Below are 18,674 nucleotides of genomic sequence, written 5' to 3' on the forward strand. Positions count from 1 at the left end.
TTACATTAAAGCACAACAGTATAATGTTTGGCACTGGGCCTGTGGAGGAAGCACTGTACGGAGCTGTTACAGTAACAGGACAGCAATAGTGCCTGACAAGCAAGAGCGCAATTACACACTTTACAGGTGGCCTGCTATTATATAATGATAAACCCAAAGCCTCACACACACACACACACACACACACACACACACACACACACACACACACACACACACACACTATAGCTTTGTTCTTGTGGAGCATATATGTGTGATCTAGATGTCTGCATTGTAATCTAATGTGTGTTTGTGCGTCTGAGGGCGTGAGTAAAGTAGTTATGTTTGCGATTTGTGGCAGGGTTGCAGGTTTCAATCTGACAAATTGATGTTGATTTTGGCTTGTTATTAAGGCTAAGGTGTGTGTGTGTGTGAGTGTGTGTGTGAGTGTGTGTGTTTGTGTGGAGCCCCCCCCACATCAGATTGTAGGCTTAATGTACCATAAATTATAAGCAACAAGTTTTTGAACTTTGCAGTTGTTTTTCAGACTTTACCTGATGGCCCCTCTGATGAGATCAGGGCCAAGTAAAGTGAGGGCCCATTTGTTATAAATGACTGCAAAGCACGTGTTTTTGTGTGTGCATGCGCCCATGTGAACCTGGGACCAGTATGGACCACCAGGGAAGACAGGGCAGTCCAGAGACCAGAGAGAATAGACAAGGGGGGGCTTTGAACCTGATCACATTCCGATTCGCATCGGCTGTGCACAAAAAAAAAAAAAAAAAAAGACCAGCATCTTTATTGTTTCCTCCAAAATCACCATTGACAGTTTGCATGGCACGGAGCCAACATACCAGCCCACATGACTACAAAACGGCAGTTAATCATATTTCAATTTCCAACTTAACATTATTCTTTTTTTTAAATTTATTTTCATTCCGTGTCTTTACTATAAATAGCGCCCAGGCTTTCTCCTTCTCCGACGCGCATTCTTATGAAATGCCGCCGCGTAAAAATAGAAATACAGTTGTCCATAACTGGCACCCATTGACACAATACCTCCCGTTCCAAGGACGAAGCTCCTCCCTATGTGTGTGTGTGTGTGTGTGTGTGTGTGTGTGTGTGTGTGTGTGTGTGTGTGTGTGTGTGTGTGTGTGTGTGTGTGTGTGAGTGTAGCGGGTGGGTGACAGCTGGGATCGCTGCGCTCCGCTCCAGTCTGTGGTAAGAAGCTTCATCTCCAAATAGGATGACCGTCGGCTTTTGTGGAAGAGGACTGCATTCAGCTCCGTAGCTAGTTCTGGGACCCCCGGTTCGTTCAGTCCACCAGAGGGGAGTTTAAAAGGCAGAAACGTCGTTTTTCTTTCTCTCTAGTGTGGATTTCCGATGGATATTCCGATCTGAAGAGGTGCGATTCGAGCGCGGCATGTAACAAAAAGAAGCGCATGAGAAAAAGTAGCGCTCGTGTTGTTATTCCGAGACGAGCCCCGTCTGAACTGCTTTTTTTTTTTTAGAGCCTTTTACCTCATGGATTACTAACGGACCGAGCCGTGAAACCACTCCGAGGCACATCCATTCATGAGCTGAAGGTAAGGTTTCTTTGTTTATTTCAAAACTTTAGGTGCGCTTTATAGCCTTGCGCCAGTGTTTCTCGGAGCCGCCGGAGGCTCGTCGTCCGTGCAGCCAGGCAGCCGGGAGACAAGTGCACCAGGGTTACTTTATTCACTCAAGGGGATTTCGCTTGTTTATTATAGCATTTTTTTTAAAGTTGTAAAATAATAGAAAGTGATTGTTGTCCAATCCGCATAAGAACTGCGATGCTTTCCTACAAGAAAAATCACATTCTGCCGATGTAAACAGACCGCAATTTGGTGCGTAATCCCTCTAATGCTGTTTACCCATGTGGAATAAAGAAGTGCCAGTCTCAGAGGACCTATTGTAGATCACATTGAGTCCAAACGCAAGCAAAACAATGTCAGAATAATTCCGGGTATTGCAGGTACATGTACGGCAATATGAGAAATGTGCTCGTTGAACTTGTAGGACTCGGACCGACCTGGTCCTCGGTGCGTTTTTTTTTTTTTTTTTTCTTATCAACATCGTAGATTCTAATGGTGCAATAAAGCTACAGCCATGAAACTACCAGTTGAAAGCGGAAAAATAAAAATGAGTAATTGTAGTATTTAGAAGACACTCATCACAGCGCCGAAGCGCTTGCTCCGTCGTTACACAGTGCATGATGGGATTTTCATTTGCCATTTATTTTCACATGATTGGAAATTCAGAATGAGAGCAGCAATTTACACGTTGACTAATGATGCAGCCGGTGTTTACAATCTCTCTTTCTGTTTTCGTGTTCTCTATTAAAAACTCATTTAAGTCACAGAGATTTGGTGTGAATCAATTAGTGATTTTACATGCTGATTTTTTCCATTTTATTTTATTGTACTTAAGTGAGTTGCTCTGCAGGTTGAGTTTTTTTTTCTTTCTGTGTTTCTTACACAAACGCACGCACACACACATACATTGTCCTGGGTGTGTTCAGGGATTTCGAGCTACCAGGAGGAGGAGTGGTCACCATTACTCCGGCGAAAAAGATCAATCAGATGTTACTAAGTCCGACCAGGAGACCAAATTGCACCGGTCTTAGAAGTGGATTTGCCATCAAATGAAGTGCTGCTGCACATTATTTCTTTAACAAGCTGGGAGAGGAGATAGAGGCTTCACAAACCACCTCCAGCAGCCTGACTGCCAACACCCAGTCACTCCCAGTGGTTTCCCCTCTCCTTAACAATCTCCTCTCCTCTCCCCTCCTCTCTTCTCCTCTCCTCTGCCCTCCCCTCCTAGCAGAACCTCCACACTGGGAGAAGCTGGGAAAAAAGGATTCAGCAACTGTAAATGTAGGTTATAGATTATCAAGTGTGCAAGGGTGATGAAATAAATGGGTGAATCTGAGGAGCATTGAATGGCCACTGCAAAATGCATCTCTTGTCAGCTGATTTTAGTCAGCATATAGTGTTTTGGAAACGTGATTCCGGTATCAACCTTTTGGAGGAAAAAAAGGAAAAGATATAAAAAGATAGAATGATTTCATGCCAACTCTGAGAGGAAAGGGTGTTGTATTTCATCAGTTTTTTCCTGATATCACTGGAAATATCTGGCGCTCCTGCGTGTTGCATTTTTTTTTTTCATCCGTGACCTCATGTTTTTTTGCAGTCAGCATAGCTGCATGCTGTGCCGTGTATTACACTTAGATCTTAAACGTGAAATAGCAGAATGTTTCAACATTTTACCTCTGCTCGTCCTACAACATCAGCCTCAAGGCATTCAAATGTCCTGGAGGCATTTTTTTTTCTCCTCAAGATGTTGCACGGGCTGCAGATCCCACCACACTGTTTCATAGATGCTACAGCGCCACAAACCCGAGTGCTAATCCTGCTATTAACTCACTATACGTTGACATGTTGCGGTGCTGATACATGAATTACAGCATGATTACCTTTGTCACAGCAGCCCGCCTGCTCTCCTCCTGGAGAGGCAGAATAGATCTGAGCCACCACTGTTGTTGCTTGTATTTGGAGCAATGCTCTGTGGAGCATTTGATCCGCCGATCCCCTAACAATAGCGATGGGGTTGGCATAGTGTGTGACTGATGTGGATTTGTCACACTGTATGTGTGTGTGTGTGTGTGAGAGAGAGAGGGGAGAGAGGGAGGGAGATTCAGCTTGCCAGTTAAGGACAGATGCAGCAGGAGTACAGTGGGTTTGAATAATTGATAAATGAATTGGCCCTCTATTATAAACAATGAGAGCGGTCAGCTGCTGTTAACCACCGGTCCTCATTCAGACAGCGTCAATACCCAGCATTCAATAGTGTGTGTATTTATGCATATTTTATAAAAAGCCATGTTTTATTGATGCGCGTCCTTGGTGTGTGGGCTTTTTTGTATTAACAATTAGTCTCATCTGAATGTGATTTATTGATGCTTAACCCATTTTCCTGATTTCCACATCTTCTCTAAATTGCAGCTGCACCAATTGCACGGCCTCAACGCTTAAATGACAACATTCAAATTAAAAAAGAAAGAGGGATAATCATGAGCGTGCGTATGTGTTTTTAAGGCACATTTGGTTTCGGGGTCAGCATTATCAGAGATGCTCGTATTCAGAAGGAGGCTGTCCATCACAGATGTTACGTGGCGCGTTTGCCGATTTTAGCTGTGCTGAAGTTGGCTCTCTGTTTTTTTTCAGATTCAGTGGGAGTCAGTTGTGATTCAGGAGGTGAAAAAAGATAATCCAATGTGTTGTAGCAAATTACGCAACTCCCTCTCCGTATAAACATTTTACTTAACCTTTTGCTGGCCTGTTTTGGTTATAATATCCCCCCACAACATCTGAAGCACTGATCTGAAATCATCATTTGATAAATGCATCTCATTTGATCTGAGAAAACATGCTGACTGATATCATACGGGATGAGAGGAGATGGCGGACCTATACGCCTAGATTCCTATCTGCTTTGTTTATATATGTGAGCTGGCAGCTTATTTTGTTCACTACTCGCCATCCTCTCTGGTTAAGTTGGAACATATCGCCCCTGTTTATAGGAGGTGATAAATGCTATTCAGAGTACTGTGGAGACCTCATATATCTCAGCGTGCAGTTTGTTGGTCCGGGGTGCTCCATTCATTCACGGCACATGGCTCATTGAAAACGTAATCAGTCGCTGATCAGTTGCTTCAGAGCTGTTGGATGGTCTCTCTGTCTTTCACACACACGGATGGATGGCGTTCCACTTTCTAAGTTTCATTGTGATGCTCTAACTGGCTGCCTCTCCCCCCCTACACACACTTAGCCTTAACCCCTTCCGGCTCCCTATAAATGACTCTACAGTGCATCCATCTGAATTAACCATCCGTGTGTTAAACACTCCTCATACTCGTTACATTTGCATAATTGATTGAGCGTGTTGTCTACGCCAAGAAAGCCAGAGGCATGAAAGTACCGGGCGAAAGGCTTATTTTTTTATGGGCCGGGCTGCTGCCAGTCAGCGGTAGAATTGGCGGAGTGTCTGTTAGTGTTTTTTGGCTGTTGGTCCTTGGCAAAAGCTTTGTTGTTAGAAATGAAGTGAATCAGAAAGTGATAGCCAACCCGTCTAGAAGAAGGTCGTTGAGGGTTGTCCAAACTTGCCAAAAAAACAACAACAACAAGCAAAATTCTAAATCCCTTCATAACAACAGATTTCTCCTTATGTATTTAAAAAAAAACCCAACATTTTAAATACTCAGTACATGCGACAGTAACGCGCAGTAATACCTTTGTCACAGCTGCTTCCGGTCGCCTGTCATTACTCAAATAGAGTGGAGAGGAAAAAGCATTTGCAGGGGATAATCCCAAAGCAGCAGGACTTTATGTGTGCCATTGCTAGGGAGATGGATAAATGGCAGCGGCCTTGAAAAGAGCCAAGTCTTGTACTTTACGGATCGGATGATGTCAATCGTGGCACACGGGCATTAAAGATATGATGTACCGGCTGCCGTCCTGCTGTCGAGCTTTTTACAGGTGAGAGCGGCAAGCTGTGAATCTCGGAGACAGCCCCAGTCTGTTAAGACTTTTTAAGGCCACATCTCGTGTCTATGTGTTGGTTTGTACGTCAGGCCTTTTTCCCCCCATTTACTGCGTGTATATAATTGTACCACAAAGCATGGAGGGGGGCTAATGCTGGAGGTGGTCGGGGGTGTTTGCATGTGTGTACTACGTTTGTGCACTCTCTCTGAGGCCATGCAGTGCGTGTTTGCGCCGCGTTGTTTGAGTGCATCTGTCCCTCCTCCCCGGGCCCCAGCGATTGGCACCGCATCTCTCATCTATTAATCATAGAGAGCGCTTGCTCTCTCATTCCGTTGCCATAGTTTCAGGACCTGAGACAGTGTTGGGGTGCCTGGCTGCCTGGAGAGAAGAGAAGTGAGAGGAAGAGGAGGGAAGGGAATGGAAGGGAAGGGAAAGGAAAATAGGTGTGACTATGGAGAGGAGGAAATAATATAAACAGAGAAGCGATGGAAAGGCAGAACAATTGAAACAGAGCAGAGGAGGAAAGAGGGGAGGTGATCGAAAGAGCAACGGCAGGCTAACACAGCGAGCAGGTCCTCACACACCGTGGATGAGTGCGCTTCAAGAACCAAAATGGATTCCATTTTTATCCCAGCAGCGAACCCTCATATCTCCGCCTGTGCGTGCATCTTTTTTCAGACCCTTCTCACGCACACATCAAGATAAACTCACATTCAGCCTTCCTAAAGAGAGCAGAAGAGTATTTTCACAGTGGGCATCATCTCGTGAATGGAGCACGCAGGTGGGGCAGGTGCATCTTCAATGTGTTATTTCACTATAGCTCTACAATGGAAAGGCCCTCCACTGAGCCGAGACGGAAGATGGGCCAGAGCCTCCTGTTTCATGCTCAGTTGGATGTGTTGATGCTAAATCATGCTGAATTCATGTGTTATTCAATGATGGATTACTGTGGAAATAAAACCACTTTGGAAATTTCAAGGCAGGGAATACCTCTTTCCATCAAGCCTGGTCACACTGTGTTTATCTGTCCTTCTTCCTTCCCCTGTCCTGTTATCTTTCTCCCCCCCCCCCCCCCCCCACCCCTGTGCATTGGGGAAAACTGAACACACGCTGACTACTTTCAGAGAAGGGGCTTGTTGTTTTGGCTGTAGGCTTTGTGCCTCCCATATGACCTCATAATCTCATTTGGGTCTTTTAATGGCTAACCATGCACTAATGCGGTGCTTGTATTATCGCCCTGTCTCATCACATCGTACCCTGCTTGCGAGCATTTCCAATGGGGGCTTTCGGAGAGCAACCGCAACCTGCAGCTCTGTAATCATGAGATTCTCAGAACACACAGACTGCCTTCCCTCTCAAACGCGCGTGCACACAATTACGCATAAACTCACTCAAACACACACAAAAGGCGCATGTAAGTGCACGCAGATTCAGGCGCCGGGGCAGTTTTCTTTCATGTCAGAGGAATAAAGAGAGCTTGTCATTGTTGCAGCGGTGCACAGTGAGTGCCAATGGGCAGAAACCCAAGAGTACCTGATTGTAGAGTACACTGTGTAATTCTGCCTTCACCGTGTATGGACTTTCTACAGGGGAACTACCATTAGGGGACAGAGAGGACAAAGGAGGAAGTGATAGGGTGCGTGCCCATGGCACTGGGGTCTTTTTGTGCCTTTGAAGTGACCGGGGGAGCAGGTGACATCATAGGGGTCGCATTCTCAGGTGCAGCAGGTGAATTAATCTAGGTGGGGGGATGAGGAAAAGGTGTGTGTGTGCAAATCCGGCACCTGAGTATCTGTGGAAGCAGGCGTGCATGGCTGAGTGTGTATCTGTGTGTGTGTGTGTGTGTGTGTGTGTGTGTGTGTGTGTGCATCAGTCATCAAAGCAGAGGAAAAGCCAGTGTGTAAGGTGATCTGTATGCTCATGGCAGAGCAGCAGTCATTCTGTCCCAGAGGCTATAAGCTTCACTGAATGTGGAAACCTTCTTCTTCTTCTTCTTCTTCTTCCACGGACCCACTGCTGGTTTCCACGCGCCGGCTAAACACAGCCAGACAGATTTAGTCTATTATCCACGTTTCTGGATTTCCTCCACAGCAAAAAAAATCTGCACGGATCTCGTGATGCAAACATTTATTAGCTGGCTCCAAAGCAGGCAGGACGAGTTCAGCTCAAACAAGCATCGATGGATATCCTAGACAGCAGGTAATTTGTAACAAGCATCCCTAGCTCATCTGACACACAGATGATGATGATAGATTGCGTGTAATTGGCCCTGGGTGACTATTAATTATTTCCAGGTGACTGGTAAATCTTCACAATGACCCGTAGTCATTCTGGCACACAAACACGAGACATGTAATAGGGACAGACTTTCACATTCAGCCGCATGAATGCAATCAAAACAATCTAGGTTTTGGTTATTAGTCGCTAATATCCGAAACCTTACACAAACCAACGTTATTTTAGTTTATATTTGCAGTGGTCCTTACAGCAAATAGAAAAATACAGGCCTCTCGTCAGAGCTGGCCTCAAACCTTGTTAGGAAATTAGTCCTCTCCTGGTCACAGTGGCTGGCAGACTACAAGTGATTCCCCCGAGGGTCCTCTATTTCAGAATCCAATCAGGCAGAACTCGGAACAATATTACCTCTGTGTGTGTGTGTACATTTATTACATAGCTAATGAACAAATTGCAGCCATGTGGCATGGCCTGGTCGCTGGTGAAAAAAATGAAAAAAAGAAACGCACTCAGGAAACGCACTCAGGCTCACACACCACACACACACACACACACACACACACACACACACACACACACACACACACATTCTCCCAAGTCACTGTCTAGCCCTTTCCCTCTTTTCACCACAAGACACACACACGCACACACGGCCAACCACAAGGCCCCCAGTGTTCTTGGCCTGTCTGTCCATCAGCTCATGCGGAGCGCTGGGCTGGGAGTACTTATCATCACTCTGCTGAGTGGAGGCCTCACAAAGGCCCACTCACATCACACGCACACACACACACAGTCAGCACAGGGTGACTGCTGGGTACAGCCGGAGCCGATGGACTGATTTGACGTTTGGTGTGACATCAGCCTGAGCCGACACTGTGTGGAAAGGAGCCCGTTGGAGACTAGCAGGCAGGTAGACCGGTAGGAGGGTAACCCTATCTCCGATGGAAAACGTTTCAGTGTTTTTAATTTGCTTTGCCAAATAGGAGGAAATGTAACTGCGGCCTGGATTATATTTACTGGGAATGTTTTGACAATCCAGGAAGTGTGACACGCTCACAGAAACCACAGGGAACAGGTCACCTGGTGAATGGTTGGACATGCAAAACCAGGGAAAAACTGTGGTTTTGGTTTGGTGAAGACGTCATTGTTAACCATGTCTTTTAAGCTGCTTAAACATAACCATAAACATTATAAAGGGATAGTACAATTTATAGCTAGCAGTTGCTTAGCTTAGCCTTGCAAAACTTAAACAAAAGCTAGCCTGGCTCTGTCTAAAGGTAAAAAAAAAAAAAAGTGTTTCATTTGTTCAAAACCCCAAAATCATGTAAAACGGCATCATGTGGTTTTACAAGGCTTTTTTTTTTTTTTTGCCGGACGGAGTGACTTCCTGTAGTAGAGACTTTAAGAAGTTGCTGTGACCTTTAAAGAACACCTCGTAAAACCACAAGGTGTCATTTTTACACCTCAGTTTTTGTTTCATGTTAAACAAACGAGATATAAAGTGAGCCTGAGGAGGTGTTAGATGGATTTTGTTACTTTTGCACATATCCAGACTAGCTGTGTCCCCAGTATTCTTTGTTTCTTTGTGCTAAGCTAACCGGTAGCTGGATGAAGTTTCATATCTAATACACATACAGTGACCAGATGTCTAAGTTTTGTCCCGGTGTCACGCCGAGTTCCGACAAATATCTATAAAACGCTAAAATCAGGTTACTACCAAATTGTCCCATTTGTGCATGAATGTTTGGTAGACTACACTGAAGAATCCTGGTTCCAAAATATGGTCACCCTTACCACACCGACATGAGAGTGGTGTTAGTCTTCTCATCGACCTCGGAAAGACAGCGAATGGGCGTATTTACCCAAAATGTCAGACTATGCTTTTCCATCATGCTTTCGTTGCCAAGGTATGATATGGATTCGTTCAGCATAAAAATTTTGCAAATATGTTCAGACTGAACATTTCCTCTCTGTATAAAAGTAATCCAAATGTGAGTTTCTTAAACATGGGTTGATGCAAGTTGTTGCAATCGTACATGAATGTCATCTTAAGGAGACATTTTTCGGAAAGAGACAGGCTAGAAAAACCAGACAGACAGTCCTCCGGTAGAAGCAGACACTCAGGGGTCAGGGGTCACAGAGGAAAGCACAGATTTAGAGAGGTAACGCGGATATTTAAGCAGACAGGTGGAGAGGAAGGCTGCCTGTCAGAAGGAGGAAAGAGGATGGACGGTTAATAGCGGAGGCAGGCAGTGCAAAGGAACTCAACACATCTCCTTTTCAAAAATGAATTCTCACAAAAAGAAATATTATTTCACCTCGCCCCCTTTAATCCGGACAAAAGGTGCTCTGTGCCGTACGCAGGCAGGTAATCAGGCAAGGAGGTTGACAGGCAGGAAGACAGACAAGCTGTGAAGCAGCAAAAGAGAAGTAGTGCCTCGCATGATAATGTATTCATTCATCCCCCCACTCTGATAATGTTCACAGCATGCTTGTCTTGGTTCATTCATCACAGTCTACTGGGGGCTTTTTCTTTTCTTTTTTTTGCGTTATTTGTAAAAAAAAAAAAAAAAAAAAAAAAAAAAGCCTCTTTGCTTTTCTAAACCTGTTAAGGTTTTGATTTCTGCCCTGACTGGATTATTCAAGAGGTGATTGCTCCTGGGCTTGTGAAGGTGTGTGAGGCTATGTGCATGTTTTGGAGTCTTATTTGTGTTCGTCTGACTGAGAATCCTGCGATGAGGCCTGTTTTGGTCTCTTGAGTAGTTTGATTGAGCAGCGCAGCAGCTGCATACTGAAGTGCCGTGTCTTTTGATCTACTCCCGTCCTCAATTAATCCGCGGCCGTCTCATCCGTTTTCGCTGACAAGTGCTCTGTATTTGCTGCTTGTGGGATCTGTTTCATTTCACCCAAATAACCAACAAATCCTCCGTTTATTGATTGTGGTATCATATCGCGATTGAACCCGAGATTATTAAATTGGGTTTTGGAGTTGGAGTGAGGCAGCATGGCTGAGCGCCCGGCTCCTCTGAACAGAGTTTGATGAGTCAAAATTGGTCAGAAATCATCAAAGAGAATTAATCCTGTTTTTGGAAGAGATTATTAGACTGTGTGTGTGTTCGAATCCTGTTTGCATAGAGGCTTTAAACTGATGCTCTCAGGTAGGACAGGAAGGAAAAACAGATGACCGCCAATTCATTAGTCAGCCCTTCTTCAGTTTCTCTCCTCCTCCCTATCTTTGTTTCTCCTTTTGCATGTTTGCGTCAGAGCACATGTGAGCTAACGCTGGGTGCACGAGTTCTAGTAATGCTAGCTAGTCTAGTAATGCTAGCCTGGTAACTAGATAGGAACATTGGGCTATCTAGACCCACAGTCCGTTAATCATTTACGTGGTGTAGCTGGGTCTTTCTAACGAGGAATGGCTCTTTTTACAACTTTGGACAGCTAATTTTCCTTCTCTGAGTGAGGTTTTGTCCTCTGTTTTTAATTTATGATCATATCAGATCATGTAGTGCTCAAGGGTTAATTGGGCCACATTGGGAATTACAAAAAAACACAATTCGTCTATGAGCATCATTTTTTTTGCGTTCCTCCTCAATAACTATTAGAGATTATTAGAGAGAGTAGTGTTGCTCTTGTCTCGTTTCCACGGCCCCACTACCTGGTCTCCAGTTTATTACAGTATGTTACATCACCTTGCATGACAACAAAGAAATCAGACAGCAAGGAGAGGAGGTGGGAGTCTTTAGAGGTGCAGCTCTGACCTAGATAAGACTGGGATTTTTGAGTAGGCCCGCTGTTGTCATTCGGTCTGCACCTCACTTCCCCCTCATGTGGTGGATTTACGTCTCCGTTGGGTCTTGTGATCCGGTGGTCAACTGAATTCCCTCAAGCTGTCTGTTGCAGAACAAACAGGTTTTCACGCAGCCATCTGATAAGATGGGACATGGCGCCAGTGCAGCAGTCATTTGTATCACACATTAACAGGTGAAGGACTTCAGTGTGTGTATGTGTGTGTGCTCTTGTGTTAGTCAGGCTGTCTAACTCTGGTTGACCCAGACTCTGGTAAATGAACACTCGCTGATAGCACGGACTGGGATATTTGCTGTCATTACAACGCGCTGAGGAATGAGTGTGCATTTGCACATAATTAAATCACTTGTCTAAATTACCGATGACATACACACACACACAGGTCCGCACAGCTCTTACACACAACTGAATGCCCTCATTTGCGCACACACAAGCGTGCACTAACATCAACACGTGAGCTCAATAAAGCAGGACCTGCAGCCAATAAACCTGTGACAGCTGAGCAATTAAATGACAAGTTTGAAATACGTCCCATGGCAGAATGCAGTACGTAGCCGGGATTCTGCCTTTCTTTATGTCGACCGTGGTTTTATGTGCTTCTGGTAGCACATATTGACCATAACTTCTTACAATATATGTGGTGCTTGTAGGATCATCAAATAACGAAAAAAGCATATTTAAGTTCCTTTTAGCATCACGTACAGGCAGGTTATTTGAATTTTTACTCTCCTATCACACTCATACTTCCCCCACTTTTTAATAATTGAATAGTTCATATTTTATCCTGGCTCGAGAGATGTTCTGATTGTGTTTGGAAGTAAAACTGCGGGGTTCCAGCTATTTTCATTCCCACTATACACCAGTGCTGTTCAGGGTGATTGGGAGCGGCCTACACAGCTTCAATTACCTCAGGGAGGCGGTGCTCACTCCTACCACCACCACTCGCATAATAAGGTGTGACTGACTATTTGAGCGCTCTCATTGCCCGTCCCACCCTGGAGGCAGCCAGATAGTGACTCCTTCATCACGGTCATTTCCATGCTTGTAACGCTGGGCTAATAACTATAGTAAATACCGGCCGGGTTGTGACTACAGCGGCGACTGAATGGAAAGAGTGAGCACGGGGAGATGCATTTAATTAATCGATTGTTATTTTGGAATCCTCTGCGAATGATTGGACTCAGTCTGACACAATGGAGGAAGGAAGCGGCGCTATTTTTATCCAAAGCACCTTACCGGATAGCAACAGAGTGGATTTTTAGCATGGCTGAATCAGTCTGAAGAGCAACATTTGAATAGGATGTATCGTAATCATTTTAGGTTTACACGAAAGCAGCAAAGTCTGGCGTTCTGTTCTGACAGAGCAATTCCTCATCCGCTTTTCATCCGTAATTATTTGTGCCACTGTATTGGGATTAAATAAAGATTGTGGTTGGGGGAGATATCGATTTTGGTGGCTAGAATGTTAGCTGATTCTCCGGGAGCTTTTTATAGCCATTAGCAATAGTTATTAATTCCCCAGGACGCAATGTGTTACATCTAAAGAGGGTGTAGGGGCTGATGGCGAGATTGTAATCAATAGGAGCATTAAGACTACTCTTGCCTGTACGTGTCTGTGGTCTTCTCACGGATGACTAACTGACCTCCTCTTTTAGACCGAACCCCTCCTATCATGAGTTCAGCCCGTGGCTCAAATGTGTGTCGACATCGCCATCATATGATGTGGTCATAAGAGTGCATTAACCAAAACAAAAAAAACACTGTGGGAAAGGTTAGTCACGGGGGAAACAGCTTGCTGACTACAGTAGGCCTGCCATATGCCTGGAGTAAACAAAGCTAAAAGGAGAAGTTATTCACAGCGGGACGTGACGAGGAGCCGAATGCGGAGAGCAGGGGGAGGACCAGCGAGAAGCGAGGAGGCTTTGGTTACCTTTTTAACTGATAGCTATCTCTCAAATGGACAGAGAAAGGAGCGCACCTGTATTGCAGCCGAGAGGACAAATAGTGTGTATCATTACCTGGAGGATGATGGAACTTTATCCGCCTCCGACGGGGGTTTCATGAACAAATATGTGTGAGCGATAACAGGCTTTGGACTAGGTTTCTATGGCATTGTGACGGCCAGCTGGGAATTCTAGATGATGTGAACTCACACATACATGCAGACATTCACATAAGCGGGCACACACACACACACACACACACACACACACACACAGTCAGGCATGCAGGCATGTGCACAAAAGCAATCATATATCATAGATATAGCCTCTTAGTGTCACACATGCAGGGCTACACGGCGGCACACATTAACTCAGGGTGAAGACATGCTATGGGCTGGGCTGCCTATGTGACCCTCTCTGGTATCTACTATCAGGGTTTTGGGCTGGGCCCCGTGTATCCAGTGTCGGTGGGTTCGGACATGTGCTGGGAGTCGGATGACTCTGTGGTCAGATGAAGATCTGATTCCGTGAGAAGCCGGATTCTCTGACTCAGGCTTTCTTTGTATTGCTGGCGTCAGATGCCTGCCGGAGAACACAATTAAATGATGAAAGCAGCAGGTCGGCCAGGTGTACGGACTGCACGGAAACTATTGATAATTATATTGATAATTATATAACCATTCTAATCATAAAAATGCACAACTGGTTCTAGCTTCTCTATTATGAGGATATGTTATATATTTTTTTGACATGTGATAGTAAACTAAATGTATTTCGTTTTTGGACTTTTGGACCAAAAAAAGCGTTTTTTTACTAGACAAAACAATACATGAATTAATCAAGAAAATAATTTCTACATTTATCGGTTATATGCAGCCCTAGTATGGACACAGTACAATTAATGCATCATGAAATCATAACACAACATTAACATTTTATCCACATTGCCCACCCCATTGTGCAGCGGTGGTATCTAAAATCAATCAAAACAAGTGAACCTCACACACTCAACACAAACATGAGATTTCTTTCTGGCTGATGGTTTTCTGGCACCATCACTCCCTCCAACTCAGCCGGGAGCGCTACAACAAGGTATGACACAATACTGCTGCATAAAACAACACTTTGTCACACCATCTGTTGTTTCCAATTTCTTTCAATAACAATATGTTCGGGACTTTGAACACCAAAGTGCGGGCCAAACTAAGATCACTGAGTCATGGTTTCCAACAGTATGACTCTTTCCTCAATAACAGATTTCGTCCGTGCGGTGACATCAGCGCTCCTCCCTCTCTTTGGAGGTGTCACCGTGAGTGGAGGTAGATCTGATTGCAGGGTGCGTTTTCTGTATGAAAACGTACTATAGATTGGATGAACACGATTCCTTTGAGTGCTGAGTCGAGTGTTCAATCGAACCTATCTGATTGTGTTTCTGCCCGCCCACTTCGCAAGACCCGAGGATGTAAGCCATAGTGGTCGATCACAAAGAGCCATTCAACGACACTTCCTCCCCCAAACAGATCAAATGTATAGATAAGACAAACAAACTCACATGATATTTCCCCCCATCGTTTCTCTATCAGTCGATTTGGCCGTTCTTTGTGAATGCAGCGGACCCCGTTCTCGCAGCCTTTAAGGGAAAGAGAAGCAAAAGAAAGTATCAAGTGGCAAGAAGTGCGGATAAACCTTTCCTGAAGGGTGTTACTTCCAGATTTGTCGCCACAGGAAATATTACCCACACTTACAGTTTGCCCTTGTGCTCGTGCAGATATTTTGAGACAGTATAATTTAGGGACAGTTTAGGGACATTTAGGGACAGTTGTTTATCACAAAACCGGTAGTTTGGTGATAAACAGTCTTTGCCGTGCTGTTTTCTTTTTCTCTTTACTCCATACAAACCTGTTGTCGGAGAATGTTCCCAAGAAAAGGTCCAACTTCTACCGGATCTCTAAAAAAGCAAATGGAAAAGCGTCCGTGAACAGAATGTAGCTGACCCAGAATTGTGGGGAAAATGATACCTTTAAGTACCTTTACCCCTCTTTCTTTCAGATTTCAGTTGTTGACAGATGTACTGTTTCCGTGAGGAGGAGGCGGATGAGGAGAAATAGATCTGCCTGTGGTGGAGGCTGGCCTCTCAAATGCACAGTATGGTGCTCTTGTAGATGAAAGCGTGTGCATGTGTTTTGTGCGAACATGTGTGCGAGTGTGTGTGTGCACGTCTGAAGTTTTTGTTTCATGTATTTCCTCTGTGTTTATGCCCGTACCCCGCTGTGAACTTGTGTGTACTTAGGTGTAGACCCCCTATGAGGTAAATATTGCAGCTCTGGGAAAGCGGAGCCAGGCGGACCAGGCCGGAGCAGCGGAGGGCAAAGCAGGGCAGGCAACCTGCACACAGACCCTTCTTTATTCCCCATTAATAACACGACGGCCCGAGGCCAGAGAAGGTCTGTCAAGGTAGTTCATTGTGCGGTAGGAAGCGAGTTGTTCATATGGTAATAGCCGCTGCAGCGGGTTCCTTCAAAGCCCGTTTGTTTTAGAGAAAGTTGTAGTCACTCATTGAGGGGGGACTGGATGGAATGTGACAGGGTGCACTGCTGTTTAGTTACTGTAGCTTAATTGACCCTGAGAAAGGCGAGCAAAGGCGGGTGAAGTGGTGGGGAGGAGGGTCATTGCAGAAAGAAGTGGAGACAGAAGAAGAGGGGAGGCAGAAAGAAAAACGGACGGAGGGGGGGGGGGGGAGAAACCCGCAAGAACAAACTGAACGGGGGGGGGGGGGGAATAAAGAAAAAGAGAGGAGGCTTCATTATGGCAGAGGCAGCTCTCCGCTGGAAATCTGTTTATCTGTTCAGTCGACAGGAAAGAGTCTCATTGGTGAGCGCGCAGATGTATTCCTCTGAAGTCTCCTCTGCTAATGAGCCAACTTGTCCAGAATCATCAGCTTTCTAATTATTTACTTCATTTTTATTTGTGGTTCCATTTATGCTTTTCCTATTTATTGCATGCTGATCCGCTGCTTTATTTTCTGGGTCAGGGAAAAGCTGAGTCTTGTCTTTTCTCATTAAGCTACATTAAGATAACAGTCACAAACATATTCTTGCTCAGCGGTGGGAACATTTTTAAAAGGTCTCTGAAAAATAGATTTCTCTATCATCATGGACCTGGAGTACAATATTTACTGTGGTCATCATCTTAGTTTAGCCTGTTAGCATGTTATGGCTACATTGGCACAAGGGTAATATGAATGTCATTAGTTTTGCACTATTGGACAGATTTGAAGTTTGACCTAATTGCCAGTATATCTTATGGGGAACATAAATGTGATTTATTGTCATTCTGTTGATACTACTGTCGAATCAAAACCTCAAAAGTCTAGTGGAAAAGTTACAGGATCACTCTGGTCCCCAGAGGTATAAATCTTTAGGTTTATTCCACTGCGGACTATGAATGTCTGTATGGAATTTTAAGCAATCCATCCGGTAGTTTTTGAAATCACTATCAAACGTGGGAACCTAGCGAGTTTAACTGATCAACTTTTCACAGTTTTTTGTGATGAAAGAGTGGTTGCTGAGACTGTTTCAGCCACTAATATCATTAAAGTTTAATCTTATGTTAATGTGGACTCAGTCTGGGCTGCGCCAGTCCCTTCGGAAGTGGAGGCCTTGATAATACTTTATTTGTATAAGCTTTCATCAGAGCTGTTTCGTCTACTAAAAACCACAGAGTGTTAAGTGGAGATGCACCAGCACTGCTTTCGGATATAGATCCCATACTGACTCTAATAGCTGATTGGGTATCGTGACAATGGGCCAATCTGTAATTGGATACGAGTATTTTGATAAATAACAATGCAGTACATTTATATCTATGTATTTTTTTATTTCATTTTGTTTTACAAAGTTAGGAAAGCAATTTTTAAGTTGTGCCTGATGTGGCTTACGTATAGAATAATGATCTTCCCTACAGTCAGGTAAACAGCTTGTTAATTAAACATTGGTATTGGATCAGTGCTCGGTATCTGCCGATACCCAAACGTGGATAAAGCAGATTGGTGCATCCCTAGTGTTAAGTGGACAGAGGTATTGTGTGTGTGTGTGTGTGTGTGTGTGTGTGTGTGTGTGTGTGTGTGTGTGTGTGTGTGTGTGTGTGTGTGTGTGTGTGTGTGTGTGTGTGTGTGTGTGTGTGTTGGTGGTTGTTTGATTGTCTGATATTCCCCTGAAGCCATTACGAGGTAGGTCTAATATGACAGATGTGATGGATGACGTGACGGAAGCTCCACACACACACAAACACACTTCCATAGACTCCTTATGCGTGGGCTGCACTGCCACCGTCCACTCTGATCTTTTACTTTCAGTCCCAGTGAAACATAAGTAAGAGCGTCTTAAACTTCTGCACTGTGACGTGTTTCACTTTGAAACAGGATATTAAAGCGTTGTACAGTTACACAAGAGTTTTAAATCAAATCCTTCAAATTTGATTTGGGTGCTAAAAAGTGGTCGGGCTTAGTACAGAGGACTGTTGGCTCTACACACACACCTTCCTCACCTGTAGTTAGATCAGGATGAAGACGAGGGAGAGATGAAAGGGAAAAACTGAGCCGATTTTCCAACCGGCTCTGTGTCACTGAGCGTACATGCGGATAAACGGCGCCCGGCTTCCCTCCGTGCTGCCGGCGTCTCAATCTCCCTGCTCATTCTATTGGACAATTTTTTTTGGGAAAATGCCCCTTAGCACAGGATGAGTCATCAAACATTTGAAACGGTAACAGAAGCCAAAGACGCTCTAACTTCCGTTTCAATGGGACTTAAAAACAACAGTTCCAAAAGACTTTCAAGGCCACAGACAGAGACGGAACAAGTCCAATTTTTCTATCTCCTCTTTACGAAATCTCTCCTCTGTCTCCACTCTACCCCGAGGTCACGAGCTAATCAAAAATGTAGAGACCTCCGCAGACCTCGGTCAGCTTCTCCATTATTTGGGTTAAAGCCGAGCTGCAATCCCCGGAGCTATTTTAAGGCTGCTGCTCGCCGTGTACTTCCTCTATCTCTCAGTGGGAACACCAAGTCATTGATCTATTGCCTGGCAGCCCTCCTGCACACCCCCCCCCCTCCCCCCATCCTTCCAGTGAGAACCCACAAAGCAT

General features: G+C 44.7%; 1 protein-coding gene across 1 annotated transcript in view; it reads left to right on the top strand.

Moving 5' to 3' along the window:
- The first annotated feature begins 1,515 nt into the window (after window positions 1–1,515).
- sema6a (sema domain, transmembrane domain (TM), and cytoplasmic domain, (semaphorin) 6A) overlaps window positions 1,516–18,674 on the top strand; it is a 103,410-nt gene continuing 86,251 nt past the window's right edge. The window contains exon 1 of the mRNA XM_054610225.1: window positions 1,516–1,565. The gene's annotated coding sequence lies outside the window, so the exon portion shown is untranslated. The remainder of the gene's footprint in view (window positions 1,566–18,674) is intronic.

Source organism: Anoplopoma fimbria, chromosome 13 (genome assembly GCF_027596085.1).
Source record: "Anoplopoma fimbria isolate UVic2021 breed Golden Eagle Sablefish chromosome 13, Afim_UVic_2022, whole genome shotgun sequence".
Classification (NCBI taxonomy): domain Eukaryota; kingdom Metazoa; phylum Chordata; class Actinopteri; order Perciformes; family Anoplopomatidae; genus Anoplopoma; species Anoplopoma fimbria.